The sequence below is a fragment of the Trichosurus vulpecula genome, chromosome 4 (genome assembly GCF_011100635.1).
Source record: "Trichosurus vulpecula isolate mTriVul1 chromosome 4, mTriVul1.pri, whole genome shotgun sequence".
Classification (NCBI taxonomy): domain Eukaryota; kingdom Metazoa; phylum Chordata; class Mammalia; order Diprotodontia; family Phalangeridae; genus Trichosurus; species Trichosurus vulpecula.
In genome coordinates this window covers 308,863,714-308,888,213 of record NC_050576.1, presented here as the reverse complement: position 1 = coordinate 308,888,213, position 24,500 = coordinate 308,863,714, and the positions used below count along the sequence as shown (strand labels likewise).

The window sequence follows — 24,500 nt, the reverse complement described above, 5'->3', positions numbered from 1 at the left end:
TGGTGATACTGTCAGTCAATTCCTCTTCTACATACATGCCTTTCTATTTCTTTTTGAACCTCTTTTCTTCCTTTCTATAACGGAATCTTCCCTTCTATAACTATTCTTATGTTCCAAATAGAACTTCCTTCAGAAAAGAGTCAATAAAAGAAGAAAATAGCTCCCTAAAAGATGGCTGTAAAACTCAGTGGTCTCAATGTATACTTTATGTACTTATTATAACAATAATAGTGATGATCATAATAACTGGACTCAAAAGAACTTGACCTCAACAAATATAGAAACCCAGTCTATAGAAATTGTAATTGGGTGGAAACTGAATGCTGCAGAAAGAAGAAATTATCGGCTCAAAAACTGTCAGAGGAGGAAGGAATGTTAGAAATCTTCTAGTTCAACTCTCTCATTTTATAGAAAATGAAACTATGGAAATGGAATTTGAATCCAGGCCTTGTGACTCCAAGGTCTAGAGGATATTGGCTTAAATATATACCTTAAAGATTAGGTAATGGTATCATACTAAATCCATGAAGATGGGATATTAAAAATTGAGATGAATCGGATAAGCCAGGCAGAAACCGAATTTAGTGCTTCTACTAATTAAGGACAGTCTGATTAATTATTTGATTATTTCTATGCTCATTTAATCACTTTATGATGAATGTTTAGCTCTTAGAGCAAATGCTGATGCTCACTCAAATGGCATTTATTATTTGTAGCTCTGATGGGCAGTGCAAGTGGCCTGTAAGTCACCTCAAGCCTGGGTCTGCATTTTAACTATATTTCCCATATGATTTATTTTCAAGTAGGTTTGTCTGCAATCTTATTGTGGTTTAGCAATGTGCCAGTCTCCATTGAGAGCTGATTGGGGCACAGGACCTCAGTTACCTGCTGTCAAGAAAGAGTACATAGAAGCTGTAGGCATGATTAAGATTCAGATTCAAATTTCTTACTTTAGAAATAGCTTGTGAACTATTTCCACAGTGCTTTAAGGTTGGTGAAGTATCCTTTTCTACTCCTACAATAACATGAGTATTATTCCCATTTTACAGATGAGCAAACTGAGACGCAAAAGGTTAAATGACTTGCTCAGAGTCATAGAGCTAGAAAATGTCACAGCTGGAATCTGAATAAAAGTAACTTCTGATACCAATTGCAGTGATTTTTCCCATTGTATTAGCAATTTAATTAGTAAACATTTATTAAGTGATATTCTAAGAACAATTCTTGTTCTCAAAGAACGTATATTCTCTTAAGACAAAACAAAACAAAAAACAATATGTATCTATACAAATATATGTAGGATAAATTTATAGAGAGTAGTTAAAAAGCAAATTCAAAGTAGATAAAATACAAGCTAGTAGGGAAAGAATACAGCAGAAGTTTGAGCAATCAGGAAGGCTTTATATCCAATTTGATGCTTCAGCTGAATACTGAAGGAAGTGAGGGATTCTGGGATGTAGAGGAAAAGAGAGATTTCCTACCAGAGTATGGGGGTGCAGGGGGCAACCAAAGCAAAGACACAGAGATGGGAAATAGAGTGAATTGTGTGAAGAACAGAGAAAAGATCAAAACTCACAAAATGTTTTTTTTTGTATTTACTTTTTTCTTTTGTCTAGCCTTTGTAATCAAAAAACTAATTATGAGAGCATTCCCAAATTTAGAAAGTTTGAGCTGAGATCAGATGTGAGTTCTTTAGATCTATGGCTTAGTGATTATCATTCTCAAATAGACTCCTAACTCATTCTTCCCACTAATATGCTTCCCATTTGTTTCTATTTGGTCTACTTTCTCACCGTTTTTCAGGTTTCCCATAGTCACCTATGGTGACCACACACCCTCCAATGTCTCCATGGAATACTGTGGTGACACCCCTATTTTTATTGCCAGGATTTCCCCTGAGCAGTTTAAGGGAAATGTGGGGAGAATCCAGTAATTTCATTATCCCCTTCTCTAGGAGACTTTGAGTTCCTGTAGCAGGTTGGTGGCCCAGTGAAAGTATTAGGTCTGGAGGCAGGAAGACTTAAGTTCAAGTCTGGCCTCAGATACTTACTGGCTGTGTAACCTTGGGCAAGTCACTTAACCACCACTGCCATGCCTCAGTTTCCCCACTATAAAATGGTGATAATAATAGTGCCTATTTCCAAGGGTTGTTGTGAGAATCAAATACGATAATATTTGTAAAACTCTTTCCAGAGTACCTAGCACATAGTCAGTACTTAAAAAATATTTGCTTCTTTCTTATTTTATTATCTTGTTTATTATTTTATATTATTTCCTTATTATTAAAGCATTAATAAATACTTCCTCTAACATTTTAGGATGTTACCCAGATTGATTCTTTTGTGAAGTCAAACTAGGCCATCTTTCACCTCAATTATTACCTAGTTTTTAATGACAATGGTGTTGCCTCAAACAGCCTGATTCTAGGGAAAGACCTTAGCTTAAAAAGGCCGGGGTCTCCCACTGCTTCTAGGGGCAATTGCCCATCATTGTGACCTGTGTCTTGCCACTGGATTCCCGTGACTGGAGGAGAGAGTGAGGCTGATGACTTTGCACAGTCCTGTCTTACTTAAATTCAATTGACATCCAAGTCAGGACATCACCCTCCTGATGTCATTGGTCTTCTTCAAGAACAAAGGATAAATAACAATGATAAACAAGGATGTTACCAGTTAATCTTTCTTTGCCTTGGCTTTATTGTGAACCATTGTGAGATATACCTATATGTTATCCTGTTCCATTAACAGAAGAGAATCTATATGAATCTATATCCCTGCTCTGCCTGAAAAAAGGTCATTATCTAAAAGTGTCACTATTTGTTGAACCACCAAAGTTAGACCTAAGACAGAATTTCCAAAAAATGGAGATTGATAGACATTGGAAAGAACAGCAAAAATGACTTACTCTAGTGATCTCTGAAACAAGATAGATTTCTTATCTGCAATGGTTTGATACGTCTAAAGATACAGAGATAAACCTGATCTCTCCACATCTCTTCCAGAAAGTTCATAAAGCAAATTAAACTTTAAAAAAATATAGCTTATTAAGTTGTCTTTTGCAAAGACTATCTATGCAAACTTATGGATTACCTTTGGGGGAATTATGAAGTTATTGGAAAGACACCAAACATCTCCTTGCAACAAAAGAACATTTTTTTCCTTTGGTGTTTACTTTGTTTTTGTTTCGCCATTGTTGTTGTTTTTAACACTAGTTTCCTTCTGGGGAGATTGTAGAGCTACAGAGTGGTAGAAAGTGGAATAAAAATAGAATGCAAGTTTCCTGGCTTCCTTCGAGTCCCAGCTAAAACCGCATCTTCTTCTGGAAGCCTTTTCTTATTCCCCCTTAAATCTACTGCTATCTCTCTGAGACTATCCCAAAATGATCCTGATTATAGTATGTCTGTACATAGTTGTTTACATTTTGTATTCCCATTAGAGAGTGAGCTCTTTGGGGGAAGATTTTGTCCTTTGCTTTTCTTTGTAGCCCTAGAGCTTAGCATGGGGCCTGGCACATAGTGTCGTTGTTTAATCACTTTTCACTCATCCGACTCTTCTTGACCCCATTTGGGATTTTCTTGGCAAAGACGCTGGAGTGGTTTTCCCTTTTCTTCTCCAGTTCATTTTACAGATGAGGAAACTGAAGAAAACAGGGATAAGTGACTAGCTGAGGGTCTAGTAAGTGTCTGAGGCCAGAGTTGAATTCAGTAAAAAGAGTCTTCCTCACTCCAGGCCCAGGACTCTATGCACTGTTCCACTCAGCTGCCCCTCTGGAACACAGTAGGTGATACAGTGGATAAAGCACATAGTAGGTAATACCATGGATAAATTGGGCTTGGAACCAGGAAGATCCATTTTCCTGAGTTTAAATATGGCCACAGACATTTATTAATTATGTGATCCAGGGCAAGTGATTTAATCCTGTTTGCCTCAGTTTTCTCATCTCTAAAGTGAGCTACAAAAGGAAACGACAAGTTACTCCAGTAACTTTGCCAAAGAAAACCCCTAGCATGGTCAAGAAGAGTCAGACATGTCTGAACAATAACAATAAATGTTTATTGACTGTCCAAAGAAGTGAATATCATCAAAATGTCAGTGGAGAAATGTAAAGGTGAGTAGCCTACAAGAAGCTACCAAGAATTATGCTGAAGTACTGTAAGGGTATCTTTATGAAAATGCCTAACCAGAAAAAAAATGAGGGTCATGTGACAAGAAAGAGGGACAAGGTGACAGTGCAGAGAGTGCTGAACTTGGAGTCAGGAAGTTCTGAGTTCAAATTCAGCCTCATTACTTATTAGCTATATGAACCTGGGCAAATCACTTAAATTCTGCCTCTGATTTCTCCTCTGTAAAGTGGAGATGCTAATGACAGTCCAGGTTATTGAGAGGATCAAATAAGGTAACGTATGCAATGCACTTTGCAAACCTTAAAGCACTATACTCTAACCCATGAGATTAATGACAAGACAAAAAGGTGAAGGCTCCAAGCGTGTCAAGTAGATCCCCTTGAATGAACCTGTGGGATGGGATGGACAAGAGTGGCACGCTATGTTCAGTTCAGGATGCATGGTTCCTTGTGTGGTTGGAGGGAGATCCAGGGTGATGAAATAGTGGGGCCAGTGAAATATCTTAGCAAACCCTATCTAAAGGACGCTGCTATACCTCTACATTTAGCTTTGAAATGTAAAAAGTATTTCCCTCTGCCTTAAATGTTGGAGGATAGTAGTAAATCATTACTTCAATTGAGGTAATGCATGTTAAGCAGTTTGCTAACCTTAAAGTGCTGTATAAATGTTAGCTATGTAAATGTCAGCTCTTACTGCTCCAATGGGTCTGTGACAAAAGGCAAAGTAGTGACTTGAAAATAGTGTTTGGTTTGGAGGTGGACAAATTGGGCTCAAAAGTTGCATCTATGATTCCTTGAGTAAGCAAATTCACCTGTCTATAAGCCTCAGTTTTTTTTTCATCTCTAAAATGAGAGATTTTGCCTAGATGACCTCGGGGTTTCCTCTCATTTCCAAATCTGTGATCCTATGATCTCATCCATATTGTTACTCTCTCCAATGATATGACTCACAAAACAGTTATTAACGTTATTGCAAATTTCAGCATCATTCACAAGCATGGATTGAAACCTCCAAATGCTATTTATTATAAAGCCAACTCTCACTCCCTTCCCTAGCAATAACTAACTGGGAGGACTATGCCAGTAGATGGTGAGTTGTGCTAGCAGAGAGCAGGGTTCAAGGTATAAATAAGACAGATGACTTGCTCCTTGGTATAGTTAGCCTGAGGTGGGGAATTAATTTCCCTCTTTGCAGAAAGCCACAGGTCTCTAGTCCAAAAAGATTACCTGGTTCTGAGCCACTCACCTAATGGGTGGGTGTTCAATAAATATACATCAAAGAAGACGACAAGCAAATCCATCACAATCCCTCAGGACCAGTGAAAAAGGTAGCTGCACTTCAGCTCAGTCACTCTCTTGGGATCTTCCCTTGAGTTCCAGGGAAGCAGTGACTTTATCCTCAATTACAATGAACTTTGGCTCACACAGCTTTCCCATGACTTGGCAGTTTACCTCAAGAATTCTTTCAATAAAAGGGAACTCCCTCAGGAAATCTTTAATAACAGGAGAGAGAGACCCATCTGTCCAAAATGATTAGGTGCCGCCTTTCCTGCAAATCAGAGAGAGCGCCAAGCTAGATGTCCTCTTGTAGTCCCTTGAGTCAGGGAAGTCTCTGACTTTAAAAGCATGGGATAAAGATATTGTTCTGGAAGCCATTATTCCGGATGGTCCCTGATGTAGGCATCCAGAATCATTTTGTGCAGCCCATTTAAACACCCAAATTGGGTATTAGGATGTACATGAACTGCTAAGTAGACATGTAATGAATCCCTTCCCCCTATTTAACTCTCTCAATGTAACACAGATTAGGTAATTTAAAGCTTTATGATCCTTTAAAAAAGTGATACAAGAGAATTTCCACTTCCCAATTTACACTGAGGTCAGAAGTGATCCTCTTACACTCTTCTCTATAATTCATACATGCTAAGACTCCCCTTCCCCTTTTCATATTTCCCTGGAGTCTCACCTTCTCAGTAACTATCCCCACGGCCCACTCTTTTCCTCAGTTGATGCAAATGTGTCCACCTATTGTGTGTGCGATGTTGCCAATGGAAGTATTCTGAAGGAAGGAACTAGGTCTATGTCAGTCAATCAGTAAATAAACATTTATTAAGCACCTACTATGTGTCAGGAACTGTGCTAAGTGCTAGGGCTACATAAATAGGAAAAGGAAAAAAAATGTCCCTGCCCTCCAGGAGCTCACAGTCCAATGGGAGAGATAATATCCAAAGCACTGTGTACAAAAAAGATATATGCAGTATTTAATATATAATACTTATTTTTAATAAAGAACATTAATAAAATGTGTCTGAAAGGCAGTTGGAAATGAAGGATTGGAGGTCATCAAAGAGATTATGGCAGGATAGATAAATGAGAATCATCAGCATAGAGACAGCAATTAAATCCATGGGAGCTGATGTTAAGGATACTTACTGTACACTCCTTACTTAGGATTTTTCTTCAGGTGGCTCTTGAGGGGTGAGTTTTCCCTTACTGCTTTTTCCTAGCTTTTTGTCAAATATGTATGCTACAGAAGTCTCTATATGATACCTGCATTCTTCCTTATTCATATAATCCTGGAATCTAAGAACCTCAGAGTTCATCTTGCTATAAAAGATGCTTCCCCAACAATGGTTTTCTTTCAAAGAGGAACAGGATACCTCCAGACTGATTGAGTTCCTCCATTACTTGGAGGTCTTCAAAAGGTGACTTGATTAATCGAAAGAAAAAAAAAAAAAGAAGTCAGTTTTAGGAGCCAGTTTGGGTAGTGAGGAATATGAGATCAGTTGGAGACATGTTGAGTTTGAAGTGACTATAGGCTATTCATCCCAATGGAAATGTCCAGTAAGCAGTTGGAGATATGGAATTGAATCCTAGGAGAGAGTCCAGGGATGGAGAATTAGATTTGGGAGTCATCTACATAGAGCCAAAGGCTGAAACCATGAGAATGGATGGGTTCTCTCACCATTAATCACATTCATTCTTGGCTTCAAATGGCATCAGCAGTTGCCTCCAGTTTGTTACTTATAATTCTCCGACAAATCCAGAATGTTCTGTGATAGATAGTATGTGCTTACAAAATTCAATATCTTTTCCAATTAAATACCCATGTGTTTTTGCTTTTTCATTTTCATCCTAGTGTAACAAGAGACAAAAAGCAAGTTATAGAACATATGAAGTTTGCTCTTCTTGGAATTTCTTTGCAGAAGTACATGCTATATCCTAGAGATTCTAAGCACCGCCCTGTGCCAGTTGGAACTGCATTTGGTTATATTGTGTTTTGTTTCTGTTCTCCCAAAACATAGCTAATACAATTAATGAAAAAGACAAGAAAATTGGAGCATTTTTTTGGTTCTTTTTTCCCCTCTGGTTGTAAATGCAAGAAACACTTTAAAAAACATTCTCTATTTCCATCCATCTACTCTAGGGAGGAAGTGTACATTTTTGTTTGTAAGTTACACATTCTCCTTGGCATCCAATTTATTCCCAAAGGCTTTACAACTCAATAAACAGAGTGTTGGCTACGTAAATCAAATTCCCAGTCCAAAATCTAATAGCTCCAATGTAGCATCTTTACAGGGTTCTTCCACAACAGTAGAATTCAGTGAAGATCTTTACAAACGCTGAAGTTTCTCCAGTTTCTTATGGCCAATTAAAGCTCACTGTGACCTTTAATTAGATTTATTAAAAAGAATTCCCTTGAATATCTTTCCATATTTAGCCCCCTTCATTTCTTTGTGAGGCACAGAATGGTTGACTTGGCTGAAATAAAGAGAGTATGTGAAGGAGAGTTACATATGTGTATACATATATACATACATATGCATATACATATGTGTATGCACATGTGTATGTTTGTGTGGGGGAGTGAAAACAAAATGGCAGAATAAAAGTAGCAAACCAGTAGAACTCACCCAAAGTTCCCCTCCAAACAACTTTAACATAGTATTTCAAATTGAATTCTGCAGCAGCAGAGCCAACAAAAGCTCAGAGTGAGATGGTTTTCTAACCTAAGATGGCATAGAAGGTTGGCAGGAGAAGTCTATGACACTAAGGTAGAGGCCAGCCGAGAGTGCATGTAGCAACAGCAACAGCAGGCCTTGGAGGGGGCCACAACAATAGGAGCATCTAGAGCTCTAGCACAGGGGCTTGAAAGGGGATCATACAACTGGTAAGAAAGAGATTATAGGAGGCTCTTTTCTGGCATTGGTTGTACCTGGTTCTGATGGGCAATTCTATTGCACATACTCAGTTCTAGGTCACAGTTACAAGGCTAAGAAGAGAGACTGTGGTAAATCCCAAGGGAGCAGAGACCTTGGTCATACTTCCAAGGCAGAGAGAGCATTAGCACTAGCACTTGCACCTGCAGGAGCACAGGGATCCTTCTTGGCTAAAGACCAGAGAGAAGATGAGAAGGGCAGTGACCACACCTCTCTTCAGATCATACCACCTTGGAAGCACCAAAAACTTGCAGATTCCCAGAGCTAGCTCTGAAAAGAGCAACATGAAACATCCTGATGCCTTCCCAACCCCAGATAAGCAGAGTCCAGCTTTAACATAAAGTTCAAAGTCAAGAAATAGACTGGGAAAATGAGCAAACAACAACAACAAAAAGAAATTAGCCATAAAAAAGCTATGCTAGTGGGAGGGAAGTCAAAGACATAAACTCATAAGAAGACAACAATGTGAAAACAGCTACAAGCAAAGCCAAAAAAGATAATTGGATGCAAGACAAACAAAAATTCCTGTAAGAAGAGAAGGCTGAGCCCAGATGGTGAAGTAAAGGCAAGAACTCTCCTGTATTCCTCCAAATTTCTCTCCAAACAACTTTAAAATAACAGCTCAAAATGAATTCTGGAGCAACACAACCAACAAAAGGACAGGGTGAAACAATATTCCAGCTCAAGACACTTCTATATCTTTTCCACTTAAGTGTGTTTTTGCGCTTTCATTTTCTTCCTAATATACCAAGGGACAAAAAGCAAGTTATATATATGAAGTTTGCTCTTCTTTGGAATTTCTTTGTAGCACTACATGCTATATCCTAGAGACTCTAAACTGCATTTGGTTATATTGTGTTTTATAAACAGAAAAGGTCTGTTTCACTGAGGTGAGAGGGGAGCACAATCCAGCACAGGCCATGTCTGAGAAAGCCAGTAGAAGGCATAAGGAGCCACTGAATAGATGTCAGTGGAAGAGGCTTCCAGAACTATCAGTGCACAGACAGTAAGGTGATTGAACAACTTGTGAGAAGATTACAGGGAACCCTTTGCTAGCACTGGTAGCAGGACTCTGTTGTATTACTCATTTGCAGTTTCAGGTAGAAGTCTCAGGGCAAGGACAGGCATTAGCACGCTAGAGTTTGTGGCCACAGGGAAGCAGGAACCTTGGTCACAATTCCAGGATACAAAAGAGTTCTTGTGGTAGATCACAGATCAGAACACAGGCTGGGAGAGTAGTGACCACGCCTCTCTTTAAATCATACTGCCATGGAAGAAATGACAACTTATAGACCCCTGGAACTAGCTCTGAAAATAGCAGCACGAAATACCTGGAGCTTGGGGAAGTACCCCTCATCCCCAGGAGAAGAGCCCAAATTTAATGTGAAGTTTAAAGTAAAAAAATAGGATAGAGAAATGAGCAAATAACAATAGCAAAAGAACATAACCATAGAAAATTACTGTGGTGACAGGGAGGATCAATACATAAGTTGGGAAGAAGACAACAACGTCAAAACAGCTGCAAGCAAAACCTCAAAGAAAAATGCCAATTGGATCCAGGGCCAACAAAAATATGTGGAGTAGTTAAAGAAAGAAATAAGAGAAGTGGAGGAACAATTGGGAAAAGAAATGAGAGTAATACAAGAAAATTATGAAAGGAGAATTATCAGCTTGGTAAAAGAAACACAAGAGCTCACTGAAGAAAATGATTCCTTAAAAAGTAAGACAAACGGAAGCTAACAACTCCACGAGACACCAAGAAACAATAAAAAATCAAAAGAATGAAAAAAGTAGAAGAATCAAGTGCCTCCTTGACATTATGGTTGAAGCTTTCAACAAGAGGTGAAAGGATACAGGTACCAGATGGAAAGCGGACCCTGACAGCTGCAACATTACAGACAAAGAGAATAAGAAGAAGGAGAGTATCTTGGACATATCCAAGTACATCGACAAGACCATCCACATGAAGTTCCAGGGAGGATGAGAGGCCAGTGGAATCGTAAAAGAATTCGACCCTTTGCTCAATCTGGTACTTGATGGCACTATTGAATATATGAGAGATCCCGGTGACCAGTTCAAACTCACTGAAGACATACAGCAGCTGGGGCTGGTGGTTTACAGAGGGACCTTGGTAGTGCTGATTTGCCCTGAGGATGTCCTGGAGGCCATTCCAAGCCTTTTCATCTAGCAGCAGGATAAATAGCCCTAAGCTGCATCCAGATATGCCTGGTGGCTTCTCAGCAGCTCTGTTGAACAGGGCTATAACATTTCAGTTCAGCAAGAAAATACCTTCCTTTTCTGAAAGGATTCCATGACCTTCCCTTACAACAACTTGCCAGCTGAGAGAGAAGAGAGACTCGTGAAAAAAACTGACCATTGAGGAATAACTTAACTACATGAAAACCATGATCAAAAAAAGAGCCTAGACATCATGTTTCAAGAAATTATTAAGGAAAATTGCCTTGCTATTTTAGATCCAGAAGGTAAAATAGAAATTGAAAGAATCAACTGATCACTTCCTAAAAGACATCCCAAAATGAAAACTCCCAGGAATATTGTAGCCAAATTACAGAGCTCTTGGGTCAAGGAGAAAAGACTGCAAGCAGCCAGAAAGAAACAGTTCAAATATTGGGAGCCATAGTAAGATCACAGAAGATTTAGTAGCTTCTACATTAAAGGATGAGAGGGCTTTAAATATGATATTCTGGAAGGCAAAGGAGCTAGGATAACAACCAAGAATAACCTGCCCAGCAAAACTGAATACAATTCTTCAGGAGTAAAAATGGATATTTAATGAAACAGAGGACTTTTAAGCATTCCTGATGAAAACCAGAGCTGGTTAGAAAATGTGACATGCAATACTCAAGAGAAGCATAAAAATGTTAACATGAAAGAGAAATCAGAAGGCACTCAATGAAGTCAAACTGTTTACATTCCTTTATGGGAAGATGATGCATATAACTCCTAAGAACTTCATCATTATTAGGACAGTTAGAAGGAGTCCATATAGATGGCATGGATGCGAGGCAATTTTGTTATAATGATCCCTCCCTCCTTCCACAAAAGAAGAAGACGACCATGAAGAAGAAAATGAAGAAGACAAAGAAGAAAGTGAAGAAGGTGAAGAAGGAGAAGGTGAAGAAGAAGAAGGTGAAGAAGAAGAATTATGAGGCACGTACTGGGAGAAAGAAGTGATAGAATGGGGAAAAAGTTCTCTCACATAAAAGAGGAGTGCTTTGGAATTACTTCAGAGGGAAAGAGATACAACACACATATATACACACACATTGAGTTGGATATAGAAATCTAGCTTGTGGTTGCTGAGTTGTTTCAATTATGCCCAACTCTCTGTGACCCCACTTGGGATTTTCTTAACAAAGATACTAGAGTGGATTGCCATTTCTTTCTTCAGCTCATTTTACAAATGAGGAACTGAGGCAAACGTGGTTAAGTGACTTGTCCATTGTCACTCAGCTAGTAAGTGTCTGAGGCCAGGTTTGAATTCATGTCCTCCTGACAGCGTTCTATCCACTGCGTCACCTAACTGCCCAGAAAATGATCTTACCAAATAGGGAAATAAGGAATAATAGAAAAGAGGGGTGATAAAAGGGAGAAAAGACTAAGAAAGGCAGTGATCAGAAGCAAAATAGACTTTTGAGGAAGGGCAGGATAAAAAGAGAGAAAGAAGGATAAACAGAAGACAATAGGATAGAGGGAAATGGTAATCATAACTGTCAGTGTGAATGAGATGAGGTCACCCAGGAAATATAAGTAGAGACAGACTGGATTCGAAACTAGAATCTAACAATATGTTTTTTTTTTTAAAGAAACATGCTTGAATTAGAAAGACACATAGAGACAATTAAGAAAAAAAATCATCAGGGCAGTGGGACTAGAGTAGTATTATGCTTCAGTTCAACTAAAAAGGGCAGGGATAGCAATCATGATCTCAGACAAAGTTAAAGCAAAAATAGACCTAATTAAAAGAGAAGCAGAGAAACTACATTTTTTTTCTAAAAGGTACTATAGACAAAAAAAGTGCTATCAAAATTTTTATAGCAACTTTCTCTGATAAAGACCCCATTTCTCAAATATATAGGGAACTGAATTGAATTTATAAAAATAAAAGCCATTCCTCAATTGATAAATGATTGAAAGTTATGAATAGGCAGTTTTCAGAAGAAATCAAATCTGTCTACAATCATGTCAAAAAATGTTCCGCATCACTATTGATTAAAGAAATGCAAATTAAAACAATTCTGAGGTACCACTTCACATATATCAGAAATTACAAATGCTGGAGTGGGTGGGGGAAAATAGGTCCACTAATAGACTGTTGTCATAGTTGTGAACTTGTCCAGCCGCTCTGGAGAATAATGTGCAACTATGTCTAAAGAGCTATAAAACTGTGCATACCATTTGGCCCAGCAATAGCACTGTTAGGTCTATACACCAAAGAGATCAACTAAAAAAGAAAAGAACCTATGTGTACAAAAATGTTTACAGAAGCTCTTTTTATGCTGGCAAAGAATTGGAAATTGAGCAGATGCTCATCACTTAGGGAATGGCTGAACAAGGTGTAGCATTTGATTGTGATGGAGTACTATTGTGCTATAAGAAATGACAAGGAGATGGTTTCAGAAAAAACATGGGAAGACCTATATGAACAAATGCAAAGTGAAATGAGCAGAACCAGATTGTTGTACACAACAATAGCAATATTATAATGATGATGAAACATGAAAGACTTGACTATTCTCATCAATACAATCACCTAAGACAGTTCCAAAGGATTCATGACGAAAAATGCTACCCACCCTCCACTGAGAGAACTGATGAATTCTGAGTGCAAATGAAAGAGGAATTTTCTCACTTTCGTTTTTCTTACTTTTGGGGGAATAGCTAATATGGAAATATGCTTTGCATGATTTCACATGTATAATTGATATCATATTGCTTGCCTTCTCAGTGGATGAGAGAAGGGCTGGAGGGAGGGAGTTTGAAACTCAAAATTTAAAAAAAATGTTAAAAGCAAATAATAATTAAAAATAAATAAATCTGGGAAGATAAGCTGGAATCAGATTGTGAAGAGCTTTGAGTGCCACACAAAGAAGTTTGTATTTGATCCTAGAGGAAACAGAGAAACATGAGGGCTTTTTGATCATTGAATACATGGTGAGATCTGTGCTTTAGGAATAATACTTTGGTACTTACATTGAAGATGGATTCAGTAAGGGAGATACTTAAGGTATGGAGACAAATTAAATGACTATTACAATTGACACTGATGATATGATGAGGTCTGAGGTGGTAACTGCAGGGATGGAGATAAAGGGCGTTCCTTGAACGTAGTAAGTACTTAATAAGGGCTTAGAGAGTTGAATTTTTGACTGCAAGAAAATCATGATCTCTATGACCTTGAGTTTCATCATCTGTACAAAGAGGATAATAATACCTATTGTATATAACTCACCAGGTTGCTTTGAGAATCATATAAGCTTCACAAACTTTAAAATTATATTTTCCTCTGATAATCTATAGGAGAAACAGACAAATAAAACGTGACTTTAAACACTGTTTATGGAGGTGGAGAAGCTTGCACCTGATTAGAACTCTTCAAAGGTGTATTTTTCCTTCTTCTCCATCCTGTGATGAGTCCTTTATATTATGGTCTAACATCTGGCTTCTTTGTACATCTTGTGGGTGACTAGACTTCCCCCGAATCTATGAACCAATGAACCAATATGGTTTTATTTTAGCCTGTATTTTACTTCACAGAAAATGAATGAAATCTAGAGGACTCACAGAAACACAGAAATAAGTACAGGAAAACAGAAAACTCTCAAATATCCAATCACTTCTCTCTGGAAGAGAACAGAAGAAGAACAATTCTTTGGCATTCCAGTGAGTCCTTTCCCACAAAAATCATACACAGACCCTCTATCTCACCAAGACTTAAAGTATCACCTTATGATATTTCAGACACTCACAGAAAGATAAACATACTGTGGAGACTGCTAAATAAAATTACCTTTTCATTCGACCTGAACTGTCAGAGTAATTCACTGGCTTCGCTTTCCAACTAGGACACCAATTAGGAATTATGCACACCATCCCCTCCTTTCTTCAAGAAGCATACTACTTTATGAAATCTTTCTCTAGAATTCCTTATTCCCAAGTTCTTGAACTTTGAAACAACTCAAGTTCAGATCATCATAAAGGCAACATTTGGGTTGCCCAGAAAATCTTTTTGGTTAGAAAATTGGATTCCAGAATTATGCTGACTAGGGAATTCAAAATCTCCAAGCCTTCTTCACATAAGATTAGTATATCATTAATATTATCCATGAACTACCCTCTTGAGCTGACTAAATGTATACATATATGTCTGCCATGTGCCATGTGTCTCTGCAGGAACACTATCAGTGCCCTGAATGCTATGATCCAGTGAGTTAGATAAGTCCATTATCAGGCCTTTTCTTATTAGGTTACATGCAAACACACATCTATTTCTGCCTTCTACTTCTGCTGCAAGTCTGTATCAACTTCTCCTGGAGGAAAGAAAACTATTTATTCATGGACTCTGATTCCTGCCACCTTTCCAAATACTGGGTTTGCTCTGCATTGTTCAGGTCTAGCTCAACAGAGGCTGAAAGATACAGGGAGAAAAAAGGCTAAACATTGTCACAGCTCACTTTTATATCCAAAGGGCAGAAGAGCTTTGAAAACAATATCCTGTCCTCCTGAGTTTTAGATAACTAATCATCCCTGTGTCTTACCAATGAGGTGTCAATAGCATGCCAACATTTAATGGAAAGGTGCCTGAAACAAAGGGCCCCGTTTTATAAACTCATCACATTGATGGGAAACTCACAACATGAATTGATTCCTCTTATTATTCTTGCCCATTACACACACACACACACACACAAACACACACACACACACAGAGGAGGCATAAGTAAGTAGCACCACACAGAATTACTAAGAGTTTGTCTTAGTTTGCTGACATCTTGGGGGTAGAGTGTACTTCCTCTCTGAAGTGTCCAGGATACTGCCACTGAGCTGTGTCAACATAGTGCAAATGTACACAGGACACCTCTCTCAGAATACTGTTTCATTCACATCATGGTGCCTGCTCACCTTTCCCCTCCTCTCCCAACTACTCTTTGAGGATAAAGGCTAGATTCATGGATGTTCAAGATAGAATGAATTAGTTCTAGGAGAAGTGATTCCTAGCTCCATCTCTGTTCTTAGAGATGACAGCATCTTAGCTGGAAATTAAAAAGTAGAAGCTCCTAGATTAATTGTTAGACCCTATTCTGATTTCTGCCAATTAATCCATTTATCCATATTTGAAACACTCCAATACTTGCTGGATGTAAATACTTCCTTGAGCCATGAACATGTCAACTGCTTCAATAGAACCAAGATACACAGAGTAAATGTCCATATTTGAGTAAGAGGCTGAAGTTAGTCTCACCCACAGTATACAAATTTGCATTTGAACAAAACTTCAAATATGGTTGATGTGGTAAGCCAGAAGTTTACAAGTGGTCTGCAGCTCACTAAAGAAGCACTAAATTGGACAATCAGTGTTAATGGGAATTGCACAGTAAAAGCACTCCAGATCAAGTTGAGACTATGGACTAAATGTATAATAATGCACTTCAGCAATTCAATTTCAAGTACTATTTATGTCACAGCAGATAGAGAAATAAATAGATGCTGCAGACAGATTTCAACTGCATGACCCACAGACATTTCAAAATCAACATGTCCAAAACAGATGTCTTATCTTGCCACTGCCCCCTTTCCTGGAAAGCTCCCCTCTTCCTAGCTTCTCTAGATCACTACATTTCTGGTCCCCAGCTTCACAATCATGAAGTTATCTTCAACTTCACATTCTCCCACATGTTATATATCCAATTTGTTGCCAAGTCTAGTCCATTCTACCTTTATGATATCTCTTTCATCTGTCCCTTTCACTGTATTCACACAGTCAAAACCCTACTTCGGGACATCATTGGATCATCCGTGAACAATTGCTATGGTTATATGGCTGTCTCCCTGTCTCAAGTTTCTCCCATGTCTAATCTGTCCTTCACACAGTTACCAAAGTGATTTTCCTAAAACTCAAGTGTAGCCATGATCCTTCTCTATTTAAGACACTTCAGTGGTTTCCTGTTGCTTCTAGGATCAAATACAAATTCTTCTATTTGGCATGTAAAATCCTTGATGACTTAATTCCAACCTACCTTATTACACAGTACTCATTTATTATATAGTACTCACTTCGAATAGCCTACATTGTTGCTAAAATGGTTCACTGGTTGTTCCTCACACACAACATTCTATCACCCATCATCACACCTTTCCTTCAGTCTCTTTCACACACCTAGAATGGACTTCCTCCTCATGTGAACTCCTTAGACTCTCTAGTTTCCTTCAAGGGCTGCCTCCTACAAGAGGCCTTTCCTGATTCCCCAATCTACTCCTACCTTTACCCATACCCAATTTATTTTACACTTACTGTTTCTACATTTTAAACTTTCTGCATGCTATTTCCCCCTGTAGAGTATAAAGTTCATGAGTGTAACATTCTAAGCACCTAGTTAAGCGCCTAGCACATAAAAGGCTTTTAATTAATGCTAATAGATAGATAGATAGAAATACATATATAAAAAGATATAGATGTATACGTAGAGACATAGATGGAGACAGAGAGAAATACAGATGGAGAGATACATGGAGATAAATAGGCATAGAGCTATATAGAAAGGTAGATGGATGGAAATAAAGGCATATAGATAAGAAGATAGATACAGATAAATAGAAAGATGGAAAGATATAGACAGAGATACACAGAGATAGATAAGTTGATATTCATGTTTCATGAAGTTGCTGTTGTTTTGAACCATCTGATAAAGCATGATCATCATGTCCAATATTCCAGTTCACTCCACCATGCTTCCCACACCAAAAAAAAAAAAAGAAAACCCTTCCCATTTGATGATTTATAACACTTGCCTTTATCTGCCCCTCTGTTTCCCCATCTGTCTAATGTTGAACTATATGGCCTCTAAGTCCCCTCCAGCTCTGCATCTATGATCTTATGATCCAATAAGAAGAAAAGTTTGTGTTTTTGTTTGTGTTTGTGTTTTTCCAGACAGCATTATAGAATTCCTGTGCAAGTTATCTTTAAGCGCTTGCTTGGAGTTAGTAAAGGTGATTGGTCTTATGGGATAGCTACCCTTTGAAGCAATCAGAGCCAAGAAGAGAGAGCAACATGTTTCTTAATTCTTGCTGCTATTTCTAGACTTCTATAACTATTGCTCAATAACCCCCTCCTTTGATTACACTATTCTTTCGAGAATCTGGGATACTACCAGGGACTAATCATAAATTCAAATGAGAAGATATGGTACAATAAAAAACTTGAAGTAGTGGGGGGGGGCGCTATGAGATGGTAAAGCGTACCTTTGAGGGAATGGCACCCCACAAAATAGTGAAGAAAGTGCTCACTGAAAATAATTACAGAAAATCTAAAACCTTTCTGACTTCACACCTTTTCCTAACATTAGTCTTTAAAAATCATGAATTTTAAAACTAAAATCAACCTTAAAATATATCTTGTTCAAACCTACAATAGGTAATATCTTATTATTCCCATTTTACAAATAAAAAATTAATAAGTATATGTCAATTAAGTACCCAGTACGTATAAGTTGTAGTCCGGTGATGTTCCTACTATTCATCCTGAATTCAGTCACTTCTATAAGATAAAAACATATTCACTTGTTATGTCTTGGGGAGAGATAGGAAACATTTATTCTCATCTTCTGCATGCTCTCCTTTTATAAATTTGAGCACCATTAATCATTTTTTAAAGATTCATTTCATCAGGCTTGAGAGTAACTTCACTTATTTAATTCAGTTCTCCTCAATTCAATTCATTTGACATTTATTAAGTGTTTTCATTGATAGCAGGGTGTAGTGGAAAGACCATTGAACTTAGAGTCCAGAGAAAGGGGCCTGAATTTCCACTCAATGCTATCTAGCGGTGGGATCACGAACACAGAACCTTTTCGGTTGTGTTTTTTTGTTTTGTTTTGTTTTGTTTCATCTGTAAAATGAGGCCAAGGAAATTTACAACATCTCAAAGGGTTTCATGAGAAATTGTTTGTAAACCTTGAGGGTATATGTGTGTATGTGTGTGTGGGTATGGGTATATACATTCACATACACACATATATAAGAATTAATAAATAACATATAATATGAATAAGATGATATCTTTTAATACTATGTAATTTATACTTTGGAGACATGCACTATAAACATGTGTATGTATGTTTGTCTCTATATATGTACATCTCTTTTTTGAAACACATTTGCACACATATGTGACACACTTAACATATATGCTTTGAGAACTTAGCCACAAGTATATGTGTGTGTTATATGGGACATGCACATATATGTGTGTATATTATATATCTTTGAGATACTCATGTATAGATATGTGTATGTATTTTATAGGTTAAAATATACATGTTCATATGTGTGTATGTATATATGCAGCATATCCCAAAACTCTTAGCGCAGCTTTAAGTTATTAAAGCTGAAATAACTTTTTAAAACTTTAATAGCTTAAAATACACAAGGCCTCAAAAAGACTTAAAAAGCTTATTGAAGGTTTAAGCACCTAAAGCTGCACTAAGACTTTTGAGTTACCCTGTATTATTATTTCTAGGCATAGGGGTATCATGCGAGGCCCTCCCATGAATAAACAAACAAACAAATAAATAAATAGTTCAACCCCTGGCTCTCCAAGTGTTTATATCCTAGAATAAAGGACCAAATATACATATATGACTAATACAGTTTAGAAAATAAGTGTCTAGAAATCAAAGAGTATCAAGAGAGATTCCAGGTAGTGAAATTTACTTCCATTCGTTAACAAAAAGCTTTTTAACCTTTGCCCACATAACCTTTCTAATTTGTCGCTTATATTAAATGCAAAGGTGACCCTTAGATTCAGCAAGACCTGAGTTTTATTCCTGTTTTACATACTTACTCTGTGACCTTGGGCTAATCACATAACCCCTGTTAGCTTCATTTTCCTCATCTACAAATTGGGAATGATGATAACGTCCCAGGGTTGTTGTGAGAATCAAATGAGGTGACTAACTAGCTGTTCTCTTCTGTTTTCCCATACACCTCAAGCTATTAAGGCTAGAAATGAATGCAGTGTAGGCATACTCCAAGTCACTATGGGAGGAACAAAACACACTTCCAACATGCTGTCAGAGCAAATTTGGAAATGCCGGGATATGCAGTTTTGATATTTTTGCCTGTGTGATCAGTCATCTCAAATATATTCTCACATACCTTTTATACATCGTATTTCCATGACCAGTGATTGACATGACAGCTCACAGTTTAGCGATTTAGGAGCAGTTAAATCCTACTCTATACCTATTGAATTTGGTTCCCTAATCTCAAGTACAATATGCACACCAAGTTAGACCTGACCCATTTTTATTTAATACTTATATCATGGTGCTTTATGTGGAGTCAAGGAGTATTAAATGGTGTGGCTTGAAGCAAATGAGAAGATTAATTTTATAGTGTGACACCAAAAGGAATAGTTCAGAGCAGGGATTAGAACCAGGGTGTTTTGGGGGAAAATACAATACAAAATATAGCATAATTCCCCCATCTACCACCACCAGAAAACCTGTCTTTATAGCCATAGGTTTTGTTTTCTAAGGGGAAAGAATATTTTGAAGGGATAAAGAGACAGCCTTCCTGGATAGAATTGGAAGGGCTTGGCACAGTGAAGATTACATTTATTTCTTTTCTTGACCAAAAATTTATAGAATGAAGAAGTTTGGGAGAGGTCAGCTAGGAGAAACTGGGCAATCCCCAATTTGAACATAGCACTATCTTGGTGTTGCCGAGGAGATTTGGGTGTTGAAAAAGTGTCTTCTGGTTCAGAAAGAAGTCCTAACCAGTATTTCTTCCACCCTAGATGCTCTTATTAGCTGCCCTGACCCTATGACTAACTGGGACCAGATATAGGCTTACAACCTAGCCCCTACCATTTTAAGGAAAAGGGGAGGGCACAAGCCACAGAAAGGAGGTTGTAAAAACCAGAAGAGAAAGTAAGAATGCAGAAAAAAAAACATCATGGAGATGAGGGTACCCTGGGGAGCCATGCTAGAAAGTGGCAGAGCAGCAGAGCGGACATCTGAGGAACTAGCAGCCCCAAAGTGTAACTGCCCCTGCATCAGGAGTGGAACTTCAGCAATGAGGCCACAATAGTGCCAGACTCCTGGAGACATAAGACATGTCAGGGCAGGTCATATTTTGATGAATCCATTGAGAGGGAAAGCTCCAAACCTTGTCATTTCTCTTCTTTCCTTCCTTTCCCTAGGCCTTTCCCTTCTCATAAAAGCTTCTTTTGTGTTTATTTACCTTCCTGTTCATCTTGTCTTTAAAACTCAATTTAAGATAGCTGTGGTTGTCGCATTACTCATATATGTGTTTCATTACTCAAATGATTCAGAAAACAAACAATGCAGGGAGGGGACGCTTAGGAAAAGAAAAATAAATAGATTTTGCGATTGTGATATATAATTGGTAGGGAAGTACACCTGACTGGGGGCTCATAACTAGAAACATATTCAATTTTATAACTTCCTAGAGCAAAGAGAGAAACTCAGACCTTTCTAAACAATAATTCAGCAGTCTTGGGTGGTAGACATTGATGAGATGAGATTACAATGAATGCACGGGCCTTGGTCACTTGCATTTCCCACTATATTTCTTTTTTAATCCAAGGTTTGAAAGTAAAATCAAATCCTCCAAAAAAAAAATAAAAGTCAAAGGAGGGGTTGGAAAGAAGTAAAGCTAACTTGCACAAGGATGGAGGCCAGTCACAGGGAATGACAACACCCATTACCCACTCAACATAGCACTGTACCTCCCTCCATTTAATTAGTGATAGCATTTACTAGGGACAATCAGGGAGGTTTTCTGAAAGCTTCATAGCGGGTTTGAAGAAAGAAAGGGATATTGGCAGAAAGGGGAAGGGAAGAAGTTCTGGAAAAATATTACAGGTGAAAGGCAGGGGTCTTAACTAGTTGTCCTCGAGAGACAGCATGGCACAGTAGAAAGAGTACTAGATTTGGAGTCAAAGAACTTGGCTATTAATAGTGGCTCTCGCACAAATATCTGAGTAACCTTGGATAAATTATTTAATGTCTTTGTACTTCGGTCTCCTCATCTGTGAAATTAGGGGAGTTGGACCAGATGATCTCTAAAATGCCTTCCAAATCTAACTCCATGATATTATTATGTACATTACATGTCTAAAAATCTAGCAATCTTTTTTTTAACCTTCTAAATAAAGGTGTACTGATTATTTGTAGAGTAAAAGAAAGTGGCTAAGGTTAGGCACTTTCTACATTGATTCACTATAAGGTTCCTGGAAGTCTGCTGGAATTCAGGCTGTTTGTTTCTTCAGTCTCAGAGGGCAGTTTTTACCACTTAAGATGACTAGTCCTTTACAGTTTCTGTGGCGTTAAGGAGAGCCTGATAAACTCAAAATAAGGTATCCCCTCATTCACTCTGGGTTTAATAGGAGTCACCCTTGTCTGAGCACTGGAAACCTAATGGCTCAAGGCGACTCTCAGGCAGGCCAGTCATCCAGGTAAAGCCCCCCTGGTGTTAAAGATTAATTTCTATTTGACATTTTACAGAACCAAGGCCTGTGCTGTTGTGAGGCATATTCTTCAGGTTTGGCAGATTTCAATCTATCCTCAGAGTGTGGGTGGTGAATGATTTTATTAGAACCATTCACTCAACCCTATACTTTTAATCTGATATAATTACAAATTTGCCATTGTGAATTCTTTCTTCACTAAGAAGCAAAAAGTTCATTAGTTCATTCAAAACAGTCTTTAATGACTGTGCTAATTGGAAGCACATTAGCACATTTCATTTGCTTCCTTGTTCATTTCTAAGGAAAGTTGGTAAATCTGCTTTCCTTTTGTGTGTTTGTTATCCAGAGTTCTGATTTAAAGGAAACTATTTCCATGTTGTTCTGCTCAGTAAATAGAAAGACTTGAGAGACGTAAAAAGCCCACTAAGGAGACTATTTTTAAAAGGTGACATCGTGCAGTGGGAAATTATTTTGACTTATGATAGGAATTCCTAAAGATATTGCTGATGTCTGCCATCTTGCTCAACAGTGCTGTCATTCACGATTGTGGCAGGATAGGTGTCTAAAGAACATCAGAGGCTAAACAAGATTCCATTTTAATATTTCAAATAGAAATTTAGATGTCCAGTCCATTGATATTTATTTAGATACACATTGAAGCACTCCTCACTGTGTTAAAAAATTTCATCTTGTTTTAATACAAGTATAATCTTTTTTTTATATAAGGGAATCCATTACATCAGATTCCCAACAATCCAAGTTCTTTTCATAAATTACATGTGGGTAAATGCAGACGAATCTTTGCCGTTAAAAGTTGCATTCTAACCATAATCAGAGAACAACCAAAGCCAAAAATTTCTTGTATCCATTATTATTTAAAGAAGGATCCCACACAGCAGATGTGACCAGAAACCAAAGGTAATGGCGGTGAAGTAGAAAATGTACCAGATAATAATTCATAGAAGGAAGAAAACTTAGTCCAAACTCCTGATTTTAGAAATGAAGAAACTAAAAACCGGAGGAAAGAAGTGATTTGAACAAAATCACACAATAAGTCAAGATTTAAAGCCAAGTTATCCTGATACCAAGTCTTGCAGACCTTTTTGTTGATAAAATTCAGAGGTGTGGCCTTTACCATGTCCTTTCCTTTCTTTGAACACTATTTTCTGAAAGTATTTATATTTCTAAAGATATTAATGCAATGTTCTGTTATAATAATAAAGACATTTCAATAGTATCTTTTGATTTGAAAAAAAAGTCTCTTACAACAATCTTATGAAATAGGTATTTCAAACATTATTATCTGAATTTTATTGCAGCCACACCCTAACCTCAATATACCCCAACACTCCCCAAGTAGAGTCAATCCTGGGATCAATGTTCTTTCAAAACCTATAGCTCCCAAATTCCTATCCAATGTTTCCCTTTTACTGGACTACTCAGAAGATATATTAATTCAAAGCAAAGACATTTCATCATCTCTAATAACAATATAAATAGCAAGGGAAAATCCACTTACATATAGAGACATATTGTCCCATAGATTTTCACTCCACAAATGAGAGAAGAAACATAGGTAGTCTGAATAAATTCACATTCCTAGGATTGCATCCCAGCTAGCATGCTTTTCTGATTCCAAAACTAACATTTAGTACTTCCTCAAAGAACAGGTAATATATTTATTTGCCTACTAAAATCACTTGCTTATTTGCTTCTCTACTAAACTACTTTCCTCTGCTTCTCTAATGAATCATAGGTACTTTGTGGCTTCTTCCCCACAGGAAAATCTTTACTTTTCTTTTTGAGCTACCCCATAGTCTCTGGCCTATTTCAGCTCTTTTATGAGGCAAAAGCACAACCAACTGCATCCAGCCAGCACAAGAACCATTTAGATCCAATCCATCATGCTTACAATTCTGTATCCCTTTCAACGAAAATTGTTAGGTCTGCTTGATACACTAGAGCAAGATGAGTAAATTTCTTCTAATTCCTATCACACCCCTGGCTCTTAACACCTGGACTATATAGATTAACTCTGGATTTAGTTAGCCACACTAGAGAAATAGGGTGGAACTTAAAGAGTTTTTATTTATATTTCTTTAACTAAACCAAATATTGTTTCCCTTTCTTTACTGTTGAAGAAACTGAGATTCAGATATACATATTACAATTAAATCTCAAAACCATACTTTCTGACTTTAAAAATTCAAGCTTTTTTTTTTCAGTGCCCTACTTTCCCCAGGAGTTTATGACCTCTTCTAATTCTACATTTCTTCTACTTCCTTTCTTGTCTTTAAGATTTTTTTTTTATATCAGCACAATTTTCCCAACCATTCCTATCCCTCTCTCTTCCAGAGATCTGTAACTTATAGTAATTTTGAAGGGGAAAGAAAGGAATAAATAATAAACACAAATAAAGAATACAT

General features: G+C 37.6%; 1 pseudogene; it reads left to right on the top strand.

Annotated features, from left to right (window-relative positions):
- The first annotated feature begins 4,085 nt into the window (after positions 1-4,085).
- On the top strand, positions 4,086-10,545 carry LOC118847158 (annotated as a pseudogene).
- The last annotated feature ends 13,955 nt before the right edge of the window (positions 10,546-24,500 follow it).